The sequence below is a fragment of the Bufo gargarizans genome, chromosome 2, assembly GCF_014858855.1.
Source record: "Bufo gargarizans isolate SCDJY-AF-19 chromosome 2, ASM1485885v1, whole genome shotgun sequence".
Lineage (NCBI taxonomy): Eukaryota > Metazoa > Chordata > Amphibia > Anura > Bufonidae > Bufo > Bufo gargarizans.
The window spans coordinates 422,697,752-422,718,252 of record NC_058081.1 but is presented as its reverse complement, the minus strand read 5'-3'; the positions used below and the strand labels follow the sequence as shown (position 1 = coordinate 422,718,252).

The following is a 20,501-nucleotide window of genomic DNA, read 5'->3' as shown; positions in this document are numbered from 1 at the left end:
CCTTCCTAAGGCGGCGCAGTGCAACAAAAACTGCTCACAGAGGACTAGAAAAGATAGGTCATGTGCGTCGAGGGTGGACTAAGGTAAACTATAATTCATATAGCCCAACCATCATTTACTGCCATCAAGGGGAAGTGGTTACATATAACTGGTGATCCATAGTGTACCATTGAAATGTATTGCCACCAATATGATCACTGAGCTATAGAGGGTACAGAGCCAGTAGTATACAAACAATTGTTCACTGCGGCCAAACCACTAGAAATCCCTCTGAAGGGACATACACCTTGGGTTGAGTTGCGATTAGCGACGTGAACAGGAAGCCCATATTCAACATTCACTAGGGTATACCACTTATTTCGGGGATAATTTAGACTTAGCCCTGTATGTGGATAGAAGTAGGGGGAAGAATCCCAAATCATCTGTATGATGGCTGATATAATGGCACAGATGAAGGGATATCAAACCCCATTACATTTAAAGAGGACCTTTCACTATTTTAAAAACGAACTATATCAATGGGCAGAGTGGCGCCCAGGGGTCCCCCTGCACTTACTAGTATGTCTGGGCGCCGCTCCGTTCGCCCGGTATAGGCTCCGGTGTCTGCAGCTCCTTCTTTTGTACTGGGTGGAGTTTTTGTATTAGGGTTGTCCCTTGCTGCAGCACTGGCCAATCGTAGCACACAGCTCATAGCCAGACTTACTAGTAAGTGCAGGGGGACCCCTGGAGGCCGCTCTGCCCACTGATATAGTTAGTTTTTACTTTTTAAATTAGTGAAAGGTCCTCTTTAAGCACACGGGCTGCACCATTAGTTAGGCTTCAGCGTGTCAGCACATTTCAGATTATCCACTTGACACATTTTGTCTACCTAGACTCATCAGGAGCAATTGTGACCAGCTAAAACTATATAGGTGTTGCTACACATCAGCTGTCCCACCAGCGTGGTGACAGCCCCGGCGCTAGTTCGGCTGTAATTTTTAAATACATGCAATCACAAAAGAATTAAGATCCAATTGCTGGTTTGAAAACTGCGGCATCGTTTTCGTGGGACAACCCCTTTAATGGAAAGAAACGCCACAATCACCACTCCAAGCAGTCTTTTCTTATGAGCAAGATCATTACAAATGATTCCTCCTTCCAGCACATTGATCTAATCATTAATTTACTTGCTACTGAAACTTATTAGTAACACTCTACATTGCAAGGAAAGTACCAAGGAACATATTAGGACATTTTTTTTCGACTTGCCATGTGTTTCAAGAATGTATGTTAATATAAATTTATATGCAAATCAGCCCCGCCCCAAATGGGAGTTTTTGATGACCATTTAAAGCACTAGTTATACTTGTTCTATGTCTGTTCTATATCCACTATCTAAGGGCAGGGCCCCAAACATGTTTTTTGGATTTTATTTATGGTTTTACATTTGTGTGAACAAAAAACAATTTGGCATTATATCTGTAAAATATTCACGGTCTTTCTGGAATCCGTATTATCTTGAATGAGTTTTTCTACACCGCCAAAAATAAAGCTGATGGCCATATGTGCTGGTGGCCTGTTGAATTTAATGAAAAATTTATATTTATAGAATTCTGCATTTATCACATTCAAAAAAGGGCACATATAACCACAATATTTGGATAAAATATATATATATATATATATATATATATATATATTTAAATAGGAATTAGAACAATGTAAAAAGCAAGTAAGAAATGAAGACATGTAGTAGTTAGGGTGTGTCAATGCAAGAGTGTGGTCACAAAAGTATAGCAAAACGCTCTTGACTCAAGTTGCTCCAACTAGGGGCACTCACTTTAGTAATTTTGAATCATGTTTTTTTATTTTAATTGATATTGCAATGTTTTTTTTTTTTTCTAGGGATTAGCTATACTGAACTACTGTACTGGATGTGGATACTGCAAGAAGCTCATGTACTAGTAATTGTTGGAAATTGTTACTGGTGCCACTTACTAGTATATTGTAAAATATATTGTCTCTCGTTCTTATTACTATGAAGTTACAAACCACTTCAAAAGAGAATCCAAAACAGAAAATGCTAATTTTATATAAGAACTGAACATTTGCTTGAGGGATTAGTTATCAAAGGACCCAACCTCATTTGTTTTGCACTTAGTGACTTTGAAATAGGGTGTTACCCAATAGTTTTTGGGTGCCAAATATAATCAAATGTTCTTTGTGCTTCTTCTTCTTTTTTTTTTCAAACTTGAACACAGTGAATACTTTGTGTGTATATGTTTGGAAATATAACTGTATATGCCAGTTGTTGCTTTGTTGGAGTACTTTTTGACTCATGTACATCTATCAGTGTGTTTTATTGATGACTGCCACTTACATGATGATTGCTTTTCTTACATGTTTTTCATGAGATCAACACAACCAAGCTTAAAGAATTAGCCATGCAACACTATCAAATAAAAGGTTACAGTTGCTATATTGTAACTCAGAACTCTAGCTTTGTATTCCAAAAGGTGGACCAGTTATATTAAATGGAAACATAAGTCAACAAATGTTTTATATAAATGTCTCAATTGTTACATTGCTATGGTTTCCTCCTTCATGTTTGATATTCAGTGCCCTTATCAAATATTTCTAATCTATAGCACAAATAAATACCTACATATGCATATTGCAAGCTGATTTTACTGCTTCTACCCTTTCTCCTTTGTCGTCCAAAAGGGAAATATATTTGAAGAAAACTCATTCTAAAGATATTGATACATAATTATTCATTCCAAGTGAGGTTATCAAATTGTCCTGTATAAGTAGTAATCCATTGATATTTTTGGTTGACAGGTGCACATTAAAATTGCAGTCAGTATTCACTTTTTAACACAACCAGTTTGACATGGAATTCCCATCTGTTTTAAAATGATAACATTTATTTTACTATTTTGTGCCAAAATAATTTTTTCCTCTCCTTTTGGTGTGTCTTTTCTAAGTTGCAGTTATATTATAAAATGATGTGGGCTTCAGATTAGTTTGGTCACTTAGAATACATTTTATTTCATCTACAACTTAGATTTTTCTTGGTAATTCTGTTTTATATTTGATTCAAGTGAAAAATAAGTTTATTTGCAAATGTTGCTATCTAGAAAAAAAATCTGTATAGTATAAATTCTGTCAGTCACACAGTGTATATGAGCACAAATATGTAAAGTCCAGTTAGTACTGATGTTAGCCTAAAGTTAAAAGGGTTCTCTCACTTGGTACATTAATATGTATGTTAAATAGAACTTTATAATAAAGAACGTACTAATATAATTATTTATACAGTATTGCCTCTTCGCCTGGCAAAGTGTCTGTAGTCCTTTATAGAGTGCTCATTGTCAAGGGTTATGGCCGCTTTTGCTGAATTGGCGGTCGGCATTATATGCTGTGAGCTACTCCCGGCAATGGCAGCAACCCGGGAGCGGTTCAAGAGAATAATATAAGGCCACAGGCATGTGAAGACACCTGCGCTGAGGCTGCTATTAAATCATTAGCACCTTGGGAATCTGCACACAGAGACAAGGGGCAGGGTTACTGCATCCCAGTGCCACTTCCCTGAGCCGCAAGTCACACTAGCAGGTACCACCCCCTAGAATGCTGAAAGTCCCAGACTGAAATGACGTAGTGAGGCAACCCCTTTACAGTCTACAATATTGTCTACCATTTATCTTCAGAATGAGGGGCTCTGAACACTGCCATCAAAATTATTATAGGTTGAATCCTATTTGTTTTTACATTGAATGTATCAAAAATGTTTAGTGAATGATCAAACAAATTTATTGAAAACCCTATTTTAATTGTTACATAAACAGTTCTTAAAGTAAAGTTAATACTTGGAATTTTTGGTTATATGGAGATGTATCTCCCAGGGAAAGAGAACAGTGTCGCTAGCTCCACCTTCTGAAAGTGGCTCCCTATGAGTCAAAGTCCAACTTTTTAACAAGCCTAGGAACATGACAAGGGAAAATAGCCAAACAAAATAACTACATTGCCTACATTGGGTATTGCCTAAAAGACTTTGATTCACCAGAAACAGAGCTGTCAGGTTTTCAGTAGGGATCTAACTTCACATTTTTTTTTTTATTTTTTTTTTTTTTCTCCTTAGTGGCCTGTCATCTAATAAACTACCAGTAACAGTAACAAATGTATATACAATCGACAACATGTAGTTCAACAGAGAATAAGACAGTGTGGGACAAATTTTAGAGATCAGAATTACACACAACTCCCCTTTCGAAATGCATTGGCTAATAAAACGATTGTATGAGAGGTTTGCTATATAACCTTGTAGTAGTTTTGTTCTAGCTGGGAACAAAATTGTTTATTTCAAAACCTATTAGCACCCCAAAGCAACATATTTTCACAAAATTTAGATGTAAATTTATAGTACGTTTTAGCTGCTTTGCCGTTTTAATAAAGTTGTTACTTCACATTTGGATTAAATTGAAACAGCCTTGCTAACACTCGTGGCAATGTTGTCTTGACAACAGTTTGTGTAAAATTCTTAGCGAGTACAATTTGCTAATATTTACTCAGAATTACTGCTCATTTAAAAAGACGTAAAAAGGTTTTATGAAATGCATTCCCCTAAAACAAGTGGTTTAAAAAATATTTTGTAATTATATTTAGTGTAATTTGCAGGTGTAATTTTGTCCCCATAGAAACTCTAAAAGGCACAAACTTTTTAGGTTGGGCTTTTGACATTATTTTGCTAACAATTATTGGACATATGTACATGAATACTTTTTAATTAGAAGCACTGGGAAACTTTTTTGTGTTTGTCCTTTATTTGAGCATATATGTATGAAATAGATTCTTTAAACTGTAAATATATTGTTTATCAAAAGCTTTGTACTGTGGAATGTTCGTAATAAAAAAAAATGCTAATAGCAGTAAGCATTCAACTATAAATGTGGAATACTTGACTTTGTAGAAGAAGATGCATTGCCCATCCACTTGCCATTCATGGATCTATTGCTTCCTAGAAAAATTTATAAACATCTCTATTGAGGTACTTTGTATACGTTTTGATCAAAATGCATAGGCCCATTCACTACAGCAAGGTGACCTTTATTGCATGGACCTCTACTATAATTTGACTCTCTGCCACATCGTGACGACTGCCGTCATAAGACCAAGTAGCCCAACAGCACCACTGCTGACAGGTTAACCACAGCAGCAACCATGCAGCACTGCACCATTTGAACAGACCTAAAAAGCTCACCTTTCCATGTGATTTCATGTGAAAAGGTTCAGTAAAACCTGTATTTTCTACATTTATATCTTAGTTTTTATTACCTCCTGTGAATATCTATCGATACAGGAGGCATCGATGATAGCTTAGTGTGTGTGTTTACAAAGATGTCTGTCAACCACTAATAACACCTCCCTCCTGTACCTATAGTTGTTCACAGGAGGTGAAAAAAAAGCAAAGATGTATAAGTTGCAAGTTTTACGAAATCTTCCAACAGAAATATATAAATTTATTTGGCTTCTCATGCTCTAGAACAGGGGTGTCAAACTCAAATTCATCGGGGGCCGCATCAGCAGTTTGGTCACCCTCAAAGGGTCGGTTGTATCTGTAGGACTATGTGTCCACTCTTTTATTATCATAAATTATTGTCACTGCATTCAATTATTACTCGCGCAATTTCTTCAGCCACAAGATAGCTGGCTTTCACTGCTGCATCATTTTTTGCTGTCATTTTTGCTAAAATATTCCGTTGAGAATGCAGGCTACCTTTTAATTCTTGGACCTTTTGTTGCTTTTCCTGGTGGCTAAGGTTAGCAAATTTGGCTCCATGTTTGGTCTCAAAGTGCCGGCGTAAGTTGTATTCCTTCATCACTGCCACTGCCTCCGTCATAGCAAATAAGACATACCGGCTTGTCTCCATTAATCACAAACATGTATTCACTTTCCCATCTCTCCTGAAATTGCCTTCCCTCTGCATCAACTTTTCTTTTCTTGGACATTTTTGGGTTATTTGATTGTAGTTTATGGTCCCTATACCACTGTAAAGTGACATGGAAGTGGTCAGTATATCCAAAGTTTACCACTCCACCTGCCATGGTATGTAACCATTGCAGTGCTGTGAAGGACAGGTGCAGACCAATGCAGAGCCCACTCACATTTCAGTAGCAGATGATGCAAGTCAGAAAAGGAGGGTCACACATAGCTGATATTGTCCACAAGACACTTTATTGGAGACTGCTCAGACCAAATACCATGTTCTTCCGTCTGAGCAGTCTCCTATAAAGTTTTCTTGCGGATGATACCAGCAGTGTGCAACCTTCCTACTGGAATTATATTCTCAAATTAATTATAATCAGACTTTTAAGCAGAATAATAAGCAGACCCCCCCCCCCCCCCCCCCCCCACATACATCATATGTACTTACAGTACAGGAGAGAAGGGTTCAGGCAGCCGTTGGATCTGTCACATCACAGGATGGCATGAGCTCAAAATAAAAACAAGTGGAGGTTTCCTGAATGCATGTAAAGTGGAGGTTTCCTGTGTAGAACGGCCGGCGCCGCTAGACGGCAGACGTTCTCTGGCTTGTAGGCTGCTGCGCATGCGCTGAAGAGGCGGCTTTCTTGTGTCAAAAAAAAAAAAGCGAGAATAACAGGTGAAGGCCGGCGGCGGCTGCGCGGGCCATATGACGAGGTCTGGCGGGCCGGATTCTGCCCGCAGGCCTTGTTTGACACCCGTGCTCTAGAACATAGTACTTTTTAAAGTGCCTTGCATCTTGTTGTGTTTGGCCCTCTTTAATAAGCTCTTTTTTTTGTTTAGAACCTCATAAGCTTTTTTGGGGAATAATATAGGCGATACAACACAAAAAACTGGGTCAATTTATAGGACGGATTTTTTTTGTGGCTCTTCGTATAGCCGCTATGATCTGATCCCATCTCTCTTCGTTCGTAGGTGCCACTATTCCCTCCCATTTTTGCTTTACATGCAGAGTCCCCACTTTATTACATCTTTGAGATTTTAGTATATTATAGACTGTTGATATCTGCTTGTTAGGCTCAATATCTTGATTAGTGGTTGAGGGAGTCTTATTTTATTCCCCTTACCTATTTTTTCTCTTAGTGCGTGTCTCAACTGAAAATAGATGATTTCACTACCTGAGAATCCGTATCTTTCTCTAACTTCTTGAAATTCTATCATATCTTCATTTTTCCATACCTGTCCTAATCTAAAAACCGCACGTTTCATCCATATTTCCCGGTCAATGGTTTAGAGTTCCTCTAACCTTGAATTATACCATATCAGGGAGTCTTCATGTACCGTGTTTTCTTACCATAGGGATTTTACCTCCTGTCAAGTTTTAACCATTAGTTTTATTGTCGGGGAATTTAGGAAATGCTGCTTTAGATGTAAGCTTGCTTCTAATAAGTGGCATATTTTGCAATTTGCTAGGCTTTTATTAATGATTGCCATATTGGATCTATACATTTGGGAACCACTTCACATCAGTATATTCTTTATTAGGCCAGCTATAAAATAGAGTTTTAGACCTGGGACCGACAATCTTTCTTTCATTATTTGCATCCTAATTCTAGGTCCTCCTCCATATTCACTCAATAAACTCTCTATGATCTTAAGGCCTCTCCTTGGTATCTCTATTGGGGAGTTCCAAAGACATAACTGAATTAATCATTGGTAATAGACACGTTTTGATTTTTTTTAAATCTTCCAGTCATAGAAAGTGTTATTCTTTTCCACACATTTCTTACTTTTCACTTTATTAGGGGAGTAACATTTTATCTTATATAATCCTGTAAACTAGATTAACCCTCCTCTTATGTTAGCTTTCTGTTACTATCCATGATGTTAACGGGTCGGTTTTGACCCGTGTCTTAAATCGGCCATAAAATACCCTCTGAACAATTATATATCATCCAATTTGTTTCTTACCTCTTGGTTACCTTGTTAGGCTTCTTTATCCTTGAAAAGATTGGTTTTAATATTTTTGGTGTGACCCCCTTAGACCTTTCTTTTGATAGCATACCTCTCATTTTCAAATTTAAAAAATGGTAAAATAAACCTCAATAGAATATTATAAGTAAATAAAAGGTTGTTATGTCACCAGAATGTTGCTGAGCAGTATTTGAACACATTTCTTAAAAAAAAAAAAAAAATTATATTTTTATTTTAATAACCTTAACTATAATAACATTGATGGTGTTAGGGTCAATTTTGACCCATATATATTTACTTCAAGAAAATAGCCAAAAGTCTTTTTTTTTTTTTTTTTTAACATAAAATGTTCATAAACAATGAAAAGCAATAATACAACATGTAGACTTGCAAGGTCAACCAAACAACACACATCAAGCAAGGCAAACCAATAGAAATCAAGTACTAGTTTCAAAGCATCTTTGTGCAAGAACTTGAATGTGTTTGTGTGGGTGTTTTTAGATGCATGTGTGGCAAAAGCTGACACTTTTAGCATGTTCTTTGCAGATATATATTTTACAGTGGAAGCATAATGTGTGTGTCTTTCTGTCCTTATTGCTGGGGCAGACCTGACACCTCTTTCTTTTAGAATCAGATGGCATCACTGGAGTTGTGGCTGTGCTGGTTGATGTTGAGGCAAGGCTAGATGATGAGGATGCTGACACTGATTCTCTTTGTGTTGTTGATGGAGTGCTTGATGAACTCTGCATCTGTCTGATCACGGCTGCAGCGATTGGATCTCTAGACACCCGTTTCCGTTGCTCAATGTGTGCCTTGACAAAGGGAACTTCCTAGCTCCTCGAGAAATATTCTCCGCTTGTTATTTTTTTTTTTTTGTTCCAACCTGGGTGGATGTGGGTCCATAACACTAATGCATTGTATGCAGACACATCTAGGATGTTATAAAACACAGCCATCGGCCATCTCCTGGTCATTCGCTGACAAGTATAGGTAGCAGTCAGCTTGATCCAGGTTGTCCACTCCTCCTTTTGTTTTTATTGTAATCCAGGATAATTGTGGTCTTTTTGTCACTTCTTGATGACACAGCTGCATCTTTGTGAAAAGTCGACATAAGTATCACAAGTATTTAATTTTTTTTGGACAATATGAAACAACAGTGGTGGTGTCTGTAAAAGCAAATTTTGAAGAAAGTGGAGCTCTGTCCTTCACCTGCAAAATTTCAGTGTGCCGCTCAGGTTTATTTATTTATTGTGCCTACCATGGTGAGTTTCCTCCTGAGAAGTTCTTGTCCAAGGTCATAGCTGGTAAAAAAAATTGTCACACGTGATATTGTGACCCCGCAGTCCAGTAGTCAAATCAAGGACTACATGTTGTCCTTGTTTTTTCTCAGGGATGCCACTTTCGGGTTTGCCGGTGTAAATCTGTAGGTTCCATGCATAGCTTGTTTCTGCATCACAGGCTGCCCTGATTTTTTTATGCCGTATTTGCCTGGCTTACTGGGCATATACTGCCGGAAGGGGAAGGGATCAAACGTTCATCTACTTTTACCCGAGGCCCAGGGTTAAAAATTAGTGGAAGGAGCTGAACCCATTTCTCCCAGACATCCCTTATGGGAGCAAGCTTGTCAGATTTTGCTCTAGTATCTCTGTTGTCAAATCTGAAAACTCTTGATATCATTCGAAAGGTGTGAAGTGACATTGTTGCTGGGAAGATATATCTGCCTCTTGACTTGTCCCAGAGACTATCAGTGGCCTCATTATAGGATCTGTACACTCCAGCAAGAAGAACACCAATATAAGCATCTCGGCATTCCTCATTTATGTCATTCCACATGTTGCCATGGACTTTTTTTTCCTTCAAGGTTTGTCATTGCAATAATCACTTTTTTTAGTGACAATGGCATGAACAGTTCAAAACATGTTTTGATGTCACTTACTCTCGTCACAGCAAACCTTGTGATCCCAGGGGTCATTTTGATTAGATCTGCAGCAGCTGCCCTGCCATGTAAGCCAGGAGGTTCTGAACTCCAACAGATCTTACCACTTTTGGATTTGAATGTTTCAGCAGGAACAGCAGCAGGTTCAGCACTGGTGGCCTCCTCATCAGACTCATCAGATGTGACTATGTATTCTGGTTGATACTCTACTTCATCTTCTGCCTCAGAAACCTGCTCATCCATATCGCTATGCTGCTCTGTGTCTTCTGCCTCATTTTCATCCAAGATATAATCCAGTATTTGGCTTCCTGTAAATCTTCTCACTCTTGCATGCTGCATATTGAAGATGATTACTCTGCAAGTCAGCAACTCTGAAATGTATTGGTCCTATGTTTCTTTACTTTATTTAGATAAGCAGGCAAAGAGATAGCCCCCTCCCTAACTACAGCTCACAGGGTTGAGAGGTGATTGGCTGTTAGTGTTACTAAGCAGAGAGAGTGTTTATTATTTCAGTTTTGGCACTTATTAGTGTCCTATAATCCTATATTATTACTGGGTCAGAATTGACCCTACACCATAAATGTCTTAATTTTCACCACAGTATTTTATAATTTAGTGAAAAGGATTCTTTTTCTATTACATTGTTTAAATAGAGGTTCCTGACAAAGTAAAAAAATCTTGATGCAATAAACAAATTTATGAGATACTTATAGACATTCAAAACCTGAAAACGGGTCGGTTCTGACCCTAACACAAGAGGAGGGTTAAATATATGTATGCCTAGGTATTTTATACTCCCCCCTTCGCCTTTATTTCCAAGGGTCCAGGCACAAAGCCACCCAATGGATCCAAAGGAATACATGTAGATTTATTCCAGTTTATTTTAAGGCCTGCTGCCCTTCCATATTTTTCAAACAATGTGAATATTTGCATTGAGTTGTGTGATCCCACAAATAACATCAAATCATCTGCATACATAGATATTTTTTCCTCATGGTTCCCGTATCTAAATCCCATTATACTTGCATTTTGTCTTATTGCCTGCCGCAAGAGGCTCTAGTGCTATCGCAAACAGTAATGGGGAGTGGGGACAGCCCTCCCTGACCCTTCTCCCCATCACGACTGAATCAGTTAACATCATTTACAATCCTTCTTGCTCTTATATCCGTATATAGAAGTTTGATCCAAGATATAAAATGGTTTCCAAAACCCAATCTCCTCAATGTACGGTAGCTAACAAGAAGGGCCATTGGTACAGTGTCAAACGCTTTTGACGCGTCAATTGACACAATTAACTGCCCCCCCCATTGTTCGATCAAATCTGCATATTCATAAAAACTCTCACAATATTCTCAGATGTTGTTTTCCCTGGCATGAAACCAGTTTGATCTACATGTATGAGGATTTTGTTATCCATATGCCAGGATTTTGTTATCCATATGTATCAGAGAAATTGGGCGATATGAATCAATCATCATTGGATCTTTCCCAGGCTTCAAAATAAGCATAATCAATGTTTCACATAAGGTATCTGGTAAGATTTTACTAACTCTTGAGGCATTCCACATTTCTATTAATTTGGGGGTGTAGATCTCTTTATATTTCTGATATACTTCAAAGGGTATACCATCCGATCCCGGGGATTTATTATTCGCAACATTTTCTATTACCTTATGGGCTTCTATAATATTTATTTCTTTTTCCAGGCTATCTTTCTGTTCTGATGTTAAGGAGTATGTATATATATATATATATATATATATATATACACAGAAACTCTTCTATTTCTCTCATGTCAGCTTCTAGCCTACTTTTATACATATCTTTAAAATAGTCTCTAATTATCTCCTTTTTGTCATTGTTTTTCAACTATCTGCCCAGAATTATTTATCGAGCTATGGATATAATTACATTCACGTTGTACTGATATTATAGATGCCAGTTTCTTCCCCAGTGTATACCCCTGGGTGTAATAATCAATGATTTAGTTAAGTATTTGTTGCTCTGCTAACAAAAACAAGTCATCTTTGCAGGTTAAATGTTTCTCATTTCATAGTAACATAGTACATAAGGCCGAAAAAAGACATTTGTCCATCCAGTTCGGCCTGTTATCCTGCAAGTTGATCCAGAGGAAGGCAAAAAAAAATAATATGTGAGGTAGAAGCCAATTTTCCCCACTTTAGGGGGATAAAAAATTCCTTCCCGACTCCAATCAGGCAATCGGAATAACTCCCTGGATCAACGACCCCTCTCTAGTAGCTATAGCCTATAATATTATTACGCTCCAGAAATACATCCAGGGCCCTCTTGAATTCCTTTATTATACTCACCATCACCATCTCCTCAGGCAGAGAGTTCCATTGTCTCACTGCTCTTACCGTAAAGAATCCTTTTCTATGTTTGTGTACAAACCTTCTTTCCTCCAGACGCAGAGGATGTCCCCTCGTCACAGTCACAGTCCTGGGGATAAATAGCTGATGGGATAGATCTCTGTACTGACCCCTGATATATTTATACATATTAATTAGATCTCCCCTCAGTCGTCTTTTTTTCTAAAGTGAATAGCCCAAATTTTAATAATCTTTCAGGGTACTGTAATTGCCCCATTCCAGTTATTACTTTAGATGCCCTCCTCTGGACCTTCTCCAGCTCTGCTATGTCTGCCTTGTTTACAGGTGCCCAGAACTGTACACAGTACTCCATGTGTGGTCTGATTAGCGATTTGTAAAGTGGTAGGACTATGTTCTTATCACGGGAATCTATGCCCCTTCTGATGCAACCCATTATCTTATTGGCCTTGGCAGCAGCTGCCTGACACTGGTTTTTGCAGCTTAGTTTGCTGTTTATTAAAATTCCTAGATCCTTTTCCATGTCAGTGTTACCGAGTGTTTTACCTTTTAGTATGTACGGGTGACTTGCATTTTTCCTTCCCATGTGCATAACTTTACATTTATCAGTGTTAAACCTCATCTGCCGCTTATCTGCCCAAGCCTCCAATCTATCCAGATCCCTCTGTAGTAGAATACTGTCCTCATCAGTGTAAATTGCTTTACACAGTTTAGTGTCATCTGCGAAAATTTATACTTTACTATGCAAGCTTTCTACAAGATCATTAATAAATATATTGAAGAGAATAGGGCCCAATACTGACCACTGAGGTACCCCACTAGTGACAGTGACCCAATCTGAGTGTGTACCGTTAATAACCACCCTCTGTTTTCTATCACTGAGCCAGTTGCTTACCCACATACAGACGTTTTCTCCCAGTCCGAGCATTCTCATTTTATATACTAACCTTTTATGTGACAAACTCCTATAAATGCACAGCACGCCAGCGGTGATATTTATACAAAATATTTTATTAAACATATATGCAAAAAAGTGCAATACATATTAAAACTCAGAAGAAAATGCAGACAAGTGTGGATGAACAATACCCCCTAAAACCAGTATGTATATCCATACATGCTTGCAACAAATTGCCTCTGTCTGCGTGATACAGTAGGGACCCCCGGAAAACTGCTGCAGAAAGTGATGATGAATCACACCAGAAAATACTGGATGTGTCAGAGAATCTATCTATCAGCATAAACAATTGTTATGTAAACCTACTCCAGAAGAGGAGTCACCTCAGTGAAAAAATAGTCACATCACAGATGGAATACCATACTGGAGGACTGAGGAGACACTGGAGTATGGAGAAGATGCAGCACAGCAGGGGCAACAGTGATCACACAAACAACAATGGCATAAAGAAGTGCATAGCAATGAAGAGACCAACCTGGAAAGGGGGAACAAACCCAACGACCGTTTCGCTCTCTGGCTTTTTCACAGGGCACAATACAACTGCCAGGAGTCATAGTACTTATAGCACAGTCCCTCGTCACTAGCCCAATCAGATACGGGGGATCAACAACTAAAGCTGCTGCACCTGTAAGATGTGATCACATCGCTGGCCTCCGGTGGATGTGCCGACACATACCACACCCCTAGGTTGAATCATGGGTCATGGGACCGGAACGGCCCCTCCCCCTGGCCTGCGTTATAGACACATGACCGAGGGTGGGCTAGACACACCCTAGGTAATCACACGACCCACACTAGGCGTCTGTGGCTGCCAGGCAACCACCACATAGCGGCCGGAGGACGGAAGCACGAATGATCACAGCTAAGTGCAGCAGTCAGATGGATACAAAAGGAGGTAGGCTATACATAGTTGCATCCTCCATTATGTAAAAACTGCAGCCTGATGACCTATATAGCGTTGGTAAGCCGATAGATCCATGTAAAATGCTATACAAAAAGTTAATTTATTAGACATCATTAAATATTAAATACAAGTGATGATTGATACAATACAATCTACTGTAATATACATACTCCTAATTAGAATCATGGGTCAGTGCGAATAACCCACATAGTATCGTTTGTCCTAATTATAGGGTATCATCTACCATACCATATGTAGGTCAAAAATGATTTATAATATTGAATACTGGACAGTCACAATTTTAATATAGATGCCCACCTTTTATGTGGTACAGTGTCAAATGCCTTGGAGAAGTCCAGATATACGACATCCATTGATTCGCCGCTGTCAAGTCTAGAACTTACCACCTCATAGAAACTGATTAAATTAGTTTGACATGACCGATCCTTCACGAAGCCATGCTGATATGGCGTTATTTGCTTATTTCCGTTGAGATGCTCTAATATAGCATCTCTCAGAAAACCTTCAAACAGTTTACCCACAACAGATGTTAAACCTACCGGTCTATAGTTTCCAGGCTCTGTTTTTGGACCCTTTTTGAATATTGGCACCACATTTGCCATGCGCCAATCCTGTGGGACATTCCCTGTCAGTATAGACTCTGCAAATATCAGAAATAAGGGTCTGGCTATGACATTACTTAATTCCTTTAGGATACGGGGGTGTATGCCATCCGGTCCTGGCGATTTGTCTATTTTAATCTTTTTAAGTCGCTGATGTACTTCTTCCTGGGTCAGACAGAACACTTTTTAATGGGGAATTTTTTTTGCATTCTGCATGTCATCAGACAGTTTATTTTCCTCAGTGAATACATTGGAGAAAAAAATATTTAACATCTTTGCTTTCTCCTCATCGCTCTCTGTGACTTCCCCCTCATTACTCTTTAAAGGGCCGACACCTTCAGATTTATAAGTTTTAACATTTATATAATTGAAGAACATTTTAGGTTTAGTTTTACTCTCTTTGTCAATTAATCTCTCGGTCTCTAGTTTGTCCGCTTTTATTAGTTTTTTACATGTTCTATTTTTTTCTTTATAGTTTTTCAGTGCTTCCGTGCTACCCTCCTGTTTCAGTGAATGATATGCTTTCTTTTTGTAATTTATTGCTTTCTTTACAGTTCTATTTTATCCACATTGGTTTCTTTTTGTTCCTTAACCTTTTATTCCCATACGGTATGTACCTCTCACAATGAGATTTTAGGATGTTTTTAAAGATATCCCATTTTGTGGCTGTATTTTTATTTTTGAGGACTTTGTCCCAGTTAGTTCAGCCTATGGCCTCTCTTAGTTGGCTAAATTTAGCTTTTTTGAAGTTTGGTATTTTTGTTCCTCGCTGTAGAAACGCTCTTTTGAATGATAATTGGAAGGTTATTACTTTATGGTCACTATTTCCCAGGTGTCCCCCAACCTGCACGCTGTTGTTCTGTCAGGCCTATTGGTTAATACTAAGTCCAGTATGGCCGTCCCTCTAGTCGGGTCCTGAACCAGTTGGGAGAGGTAATTGTCTTTGGTTATTGCCAAAAACCTGTTTCCCTTATGAGATATGCAAGTTTCAGTTTCCCAGTCTATATCTGGGTAGTTGAAGTCCCCCATAATAACCACCTAATTATGATTTGCCGTCTCGTCTATCTCGTTTAGTAGTAGATTTTCTGTGGACTCTGGTATATTAGGTGGTTTATAGTAAACTCCTATTAGTAATTTTTTTTTTGTTTTTAGCTCCATGTATCTCTAGCCACAGTGACTCCACATGTTCATGTCCCTCACTTATATCTTCGCGGAGTGTGGGCTTTAGACAAGACTTTACATAATGGCAAACTCCTCCCCCTCTCTGGTTTTGACGATCCTTTCTAAACAGACTGTAACCTTGTACATTAACTGCCCAGTCATAGCCATCATCCAGCCATGTCTCAGTTATTCCCACTATGTCATAGTTCTCCTCACACATCAGTAATTCCAGCTCCCCAGTTTTATTAGTCATGCTTCTGGCATTAGTATACATACATTTGAGAGGTTTATGTATATTTTTTACCCTACACCTTTCCTTCTGAACTGTTCTAGTCCCTCCTTCCATTCCTCCCCCAGTCCCACTTCCTTGCCCCCGGTCTCTATCTGCACTATCTTCCCCTCCTATAATGTAATTTTCCTCCCCCCAGTCCCTAGTTTAAACACTCCTCCAACCGTCTAGCGATCTTTCTCCCCAGCACAGCTGCCCTTCCCCATTGAGGTGCAGCCCGTCCCTACGATAGAGCCTGTAGCCGATAGAAAAATCGGCCCAGTTCTCCAGGAACCCAAACCTCTCCTTCCTACACCAGTTCTTGAGCCACTTGTTAATCTCCCGTTGCCTTTCTTGTGTGGCTCGTGGTACAGGCAGTATTTCGGAAAATACTACCTTAGAGGTCCTTGCCCTCAGATTTTGACCTAAATCCCTGAAATCATTTTTAAGGACTCTCCACCTACCTCTAACTTTGTCATTGGTTCCGATATGGACCATGACCCCTGGATCGTCTCCAGCCCCTCCCAGTAATCTGTCAACCCGTTCCGCGATGTGTCGAACTCTAGCGCCAGGAAGACAGCACACTGTTCGGCGATCACGGTCTTTGTGACAGATTTCCCTATCTGTTCCCCTAATAATGGAGTCTCCCACTACCAGCTCCTGTCTGGCCTGCCCTGCTCTCCTGGTTCCCTGCTTACTGGAGCTGACATTCCCCTGACTGGCAGAGGAAGTGTCCGGCTGCAGCAGTGCCGTCCCTGGACTGACATCCCCCTCATCTGCCAAACGTGCAAACTTGTTGGGGTGTGTGAGATCAGGGCTAGCCTTCCTGGCACTCTTCCCTCTACCCCGCTTTCTAACTGTTACCCAGCTAGCTACCTCACTTTCCTCAGCCTCCTCTCTGTCACCCTCCCCCTCATCTACCCCAAAGAGTGCTTGCTCGGTGAGAAGCAAACTCTTTTGCAAATTGTCAATGCCTCTCAGTGTTGCAACTTGCCCGTTTAGAGACTCGATTAGCGATTCCAAATGGGTAATTTGCTCACATCTTGAACAAAGATATACCGACTGCATACATCATGCAAGATGTGCACTGTACTGCGTTGTCAATTGTGCAACACACATGATAATTTATCTCTATTGGATTCTCAGTATATTCCGTTTCACTTTTACACACCTCCTGTTCTTGGTTACATAACAGGTTCCTTTTTTCCTTTTTACAGATTGCTATATGTTTCATTAGTATCACCCTCATATAGGCCTTTCTGGTCTCCAATACGATCTTGATCTCTGCTGTTCCTTCATTTTTTTCAAAGTATTCTCTAATCTCATTTTGTATCTTATTGTGATTCCCATTTATATTTATCCAACCTAATTTAATTCTAACCCTAGCTTCTCTTTTAACACACTCATTCCTTGGGTTTACTACCAGTAGGCTGTGATCTGAAACTCCTCGCTGTGTATACCTATTATTAATTTTATACAATGTGTTCTTATTTGTAAATGCTATATCTATACGTGATAAGTTTTTGTGTGTTTTGGAAAAACATGAATATCTTTTCACCAGTGGATTATACAGTCGCCATATATCTACAGTGTCTTTTAATCTAGATTTTTGACCCCTCCCAATTTTATTCCTAACTCTACACCTATCCATTGTTTCATTAATTTCCATATTAAAATCTCCCACAATTAATAGTGCCCTATCACCTCTATTTACTAAATCTTTAGTAGTACATCCATTTTGAAGGGGTGAGGTATGTAGAAATTCGCTATAATCCAAGATTTATTCTCTATTATGCAATCCAGAACCACATAGCACCCCTCAGAGTCTATCAACTTCTCCTTAACCTGTATTCTAATATCTTTATGCAGCAGTAGACTCACAAGTCTTGAATATGAGAAAAATACTGAGTGGTATGCCTTCTGTATCCATGTTTTCCTTATACCCCTACTGTTTTCTTTTGTTAAATGCGTCTCTTGTAAACATATTAAGGCAGATAATGTATTAATCACGTCAAAAACAGCTATTCTCTTTGATCCTTTTCCTATACCTCTAACATTCCTTGAAACTATACACATAGATTTAAAAAAAAATTTCACCTTCACTATTTCTAAAAAAAGTTTTCACCTTTACTATTATCTTACACTGATAATTTATTCCCGGAAATTACCGGGTAAGAGAAAATGAAAAGGAGGGAACTCCAAAATTGTCGAAGAGGGGGGGTGGACAGAAAGAGACCCCCCCCCCCCATCATACCCCTTACAACTTGACCCAGGGGACCAATCCAGCCCCTGACATACTAACTAGAATAGCCTCCCTCCCAGGCACCTCCCCCCATGCACAACAGTTTTTTCCTTTTATTTGTCCCTGATCCATTCTCTGACATGTTCTGTAGTATTAAAAAAGCATGCTTTTCCATTATATACGTAGCTTTGCAGGGAACATCATAGAATACTTTATTCCTTTTGTACAAAGTTCTTTTTTAATCTCTATATACCGGCTTCTTTCTTGTACTGTTTCCCGCGCATAATCTGGGAAGATGATCACTGTGGCCCCCACAAACTCTAGATTCCCCTTCTTCCTAGCCTTACTCCCTAACTTAATTCCTAACCTTGGGATTCTGTGTGCACGCTCTACAGGAAAAGTGAACTTCATTATGTCATGCCCTAATTGTTCCATCAGCCACTTTTGTATAAAGAGACCAACATACTGGCCCTCCACACCCTCTGGAAATCCCAAACATCTTAAATTCGCCCTTCTAGATCTATTTTCTATGTCAAGTAATTTATTTATTATGTATTTGTTTTCAGAAGTTGTTCTAGCTTGTTTCCTGATTATTTTCTGTGTCTACATCCGATACTCTGGGGGTTTGCACACCCTCTTCTTCTTTGCCTTCTTCTGTCATAAATTTTTCTTTTTGATCTTCCCTACCAGATGGGAATTCCTCCCTCATTCCCTCTCCAACTACCTCAGGGGTCTCTTCTTCTTTTCCTTGGATTGACTGTTCCCCCTTATCTTGGTGTATTCTATCCTTTTTATTTTGGGAGTTTTGGGGAGATATGCTATAGACATAGTAGTTAATAATTGTTGCCTCGAACGGTCAACCCTTCTACTCCCTGGAGAGATTGAGGTGTCCAGATTAACTTGTGGCTTTCCCCTCTTACTGCCCCCCCCCCCCTTTCCGGTTTGCTGGGCCATTATTCTTATATTTTTTTTTTTATACCGAATATGGACAAGTGTCTTTTTTCGGCCTTATGTACTATGTTACTATGTAATCTGGGTTTTATATTCCCAGATGTAACAGCGGGGGGACTATTTCTGTCTTTAAAACACCTCCTTTTTCACTCCCCACCAAATGAGGATCTCAACAAGGTGCCAGGTTTCTCAAACTATATACATCAATACCCATCAAACCATCATCCCTTCAATAAAGTCAGGCGTATTCGATTAAAATGTCAGTTAACCATATACACAAAAGGGAGAGGCCAAGCGTGTTCCCAATACTTGACATAGCTTGAATCAAATTCAGAGATTTTATTCAGCAAGTGGTACAACGCGTTTCGGGGGCTGTGGTCCCCTTCATCAGGTACAAAATACTTGCATACAAATTTGTCATAGTTACACACCCATAAATATCCCCCCACCCCCCCAAAAAAAAAAACGCCAAAACCACTGGATAAGGGGTTGGGGTGGGAATGGGGCAGTGTCCTTAGTAAAACATGATCATCTTTATTTGTATTCATTTTTATTAAAAGGTTGGTGGGTGGGCATCAGGAGAGTTAAAGGACATTGGTGGGGTAAGTGATGTGTGAAAACATGGTCCTTTTGGAGGGCATGAAGCCTCACCGCGATGCCCGGTGTTTTCCAGAGGCAATAATCATTTCCAATCAAGGACCAAATGGACTTTAGCTCCACAAACAACATTTATTTGATCACCTGCCCTTGCGGCCTGCACTATCCAACCCCTTCGTAAGAGACTAAACAAGCATAGATCCAATGTTGAAAAGAACACCACAGTATTTCCAGACATGCCGCAACCCACCATTCAAGGTTCCTTCTCTGGCTTTTTCATAACCCCAATCGAACAAGCCAAGACAAACGACTACAGCATTATCCAGACCCTAAAGACTTGAAGTGTTCTGGATATACAAACTAAACTGTCTGAATCCACATGGCCTCAACGAAGCTTTTGAAATTAATCTGTTATCCACCTCTTATTTTATCACTTACCCTCCGTTGCGGATTATCCCTGCATCCCGCTGCTCGCCTTTCTGTTGTGGTATCTCCCCCCTACCCCTCCCTTCACCCGCGTAAATATTTACTTCACTTACAGCCACCATTTTCCACTCCATCATATATTTCCCTTCCA

At 39.3% G+C, this 20,501-nt stretch overlaps 1 protein-coding gene and 1 pseudogene across 8 annotated transcripts in view; one reads left to right on the top strand and one right to left on the bottom strand.

Annotated features, from left to right (window-relative positions):
• FBXW11 (F-box and WD repeat domain containing 11) overlaps positions 1-20,501 on the top strand; it is a 510,738-nt gene that overhangs the window by 454,651 nt on the left and 35,586 nt on the right. For 7 of the 8 annotated variants that reach the window (XM_044280896.1, XM_044280900.1, XM_044280892.1 and 4 more), the window contains one exon: positions 1,885-4,233. The exons of the other annotated variant lie outside the window; for it this stretch is intronic. The gene's annotated coding sequence lies outside the window, so the exon portion shown is untranslated. Of the gene's footprint in view, positions 1-1,884; positions 4,234-20,501 lie in introns of those variants that run through there. 8 annotated transcript variants of the gene reach the window in all.
• On the bottom strand, positions 5,827-10,211 carry LOC122925965 (annotated as a pseudogene).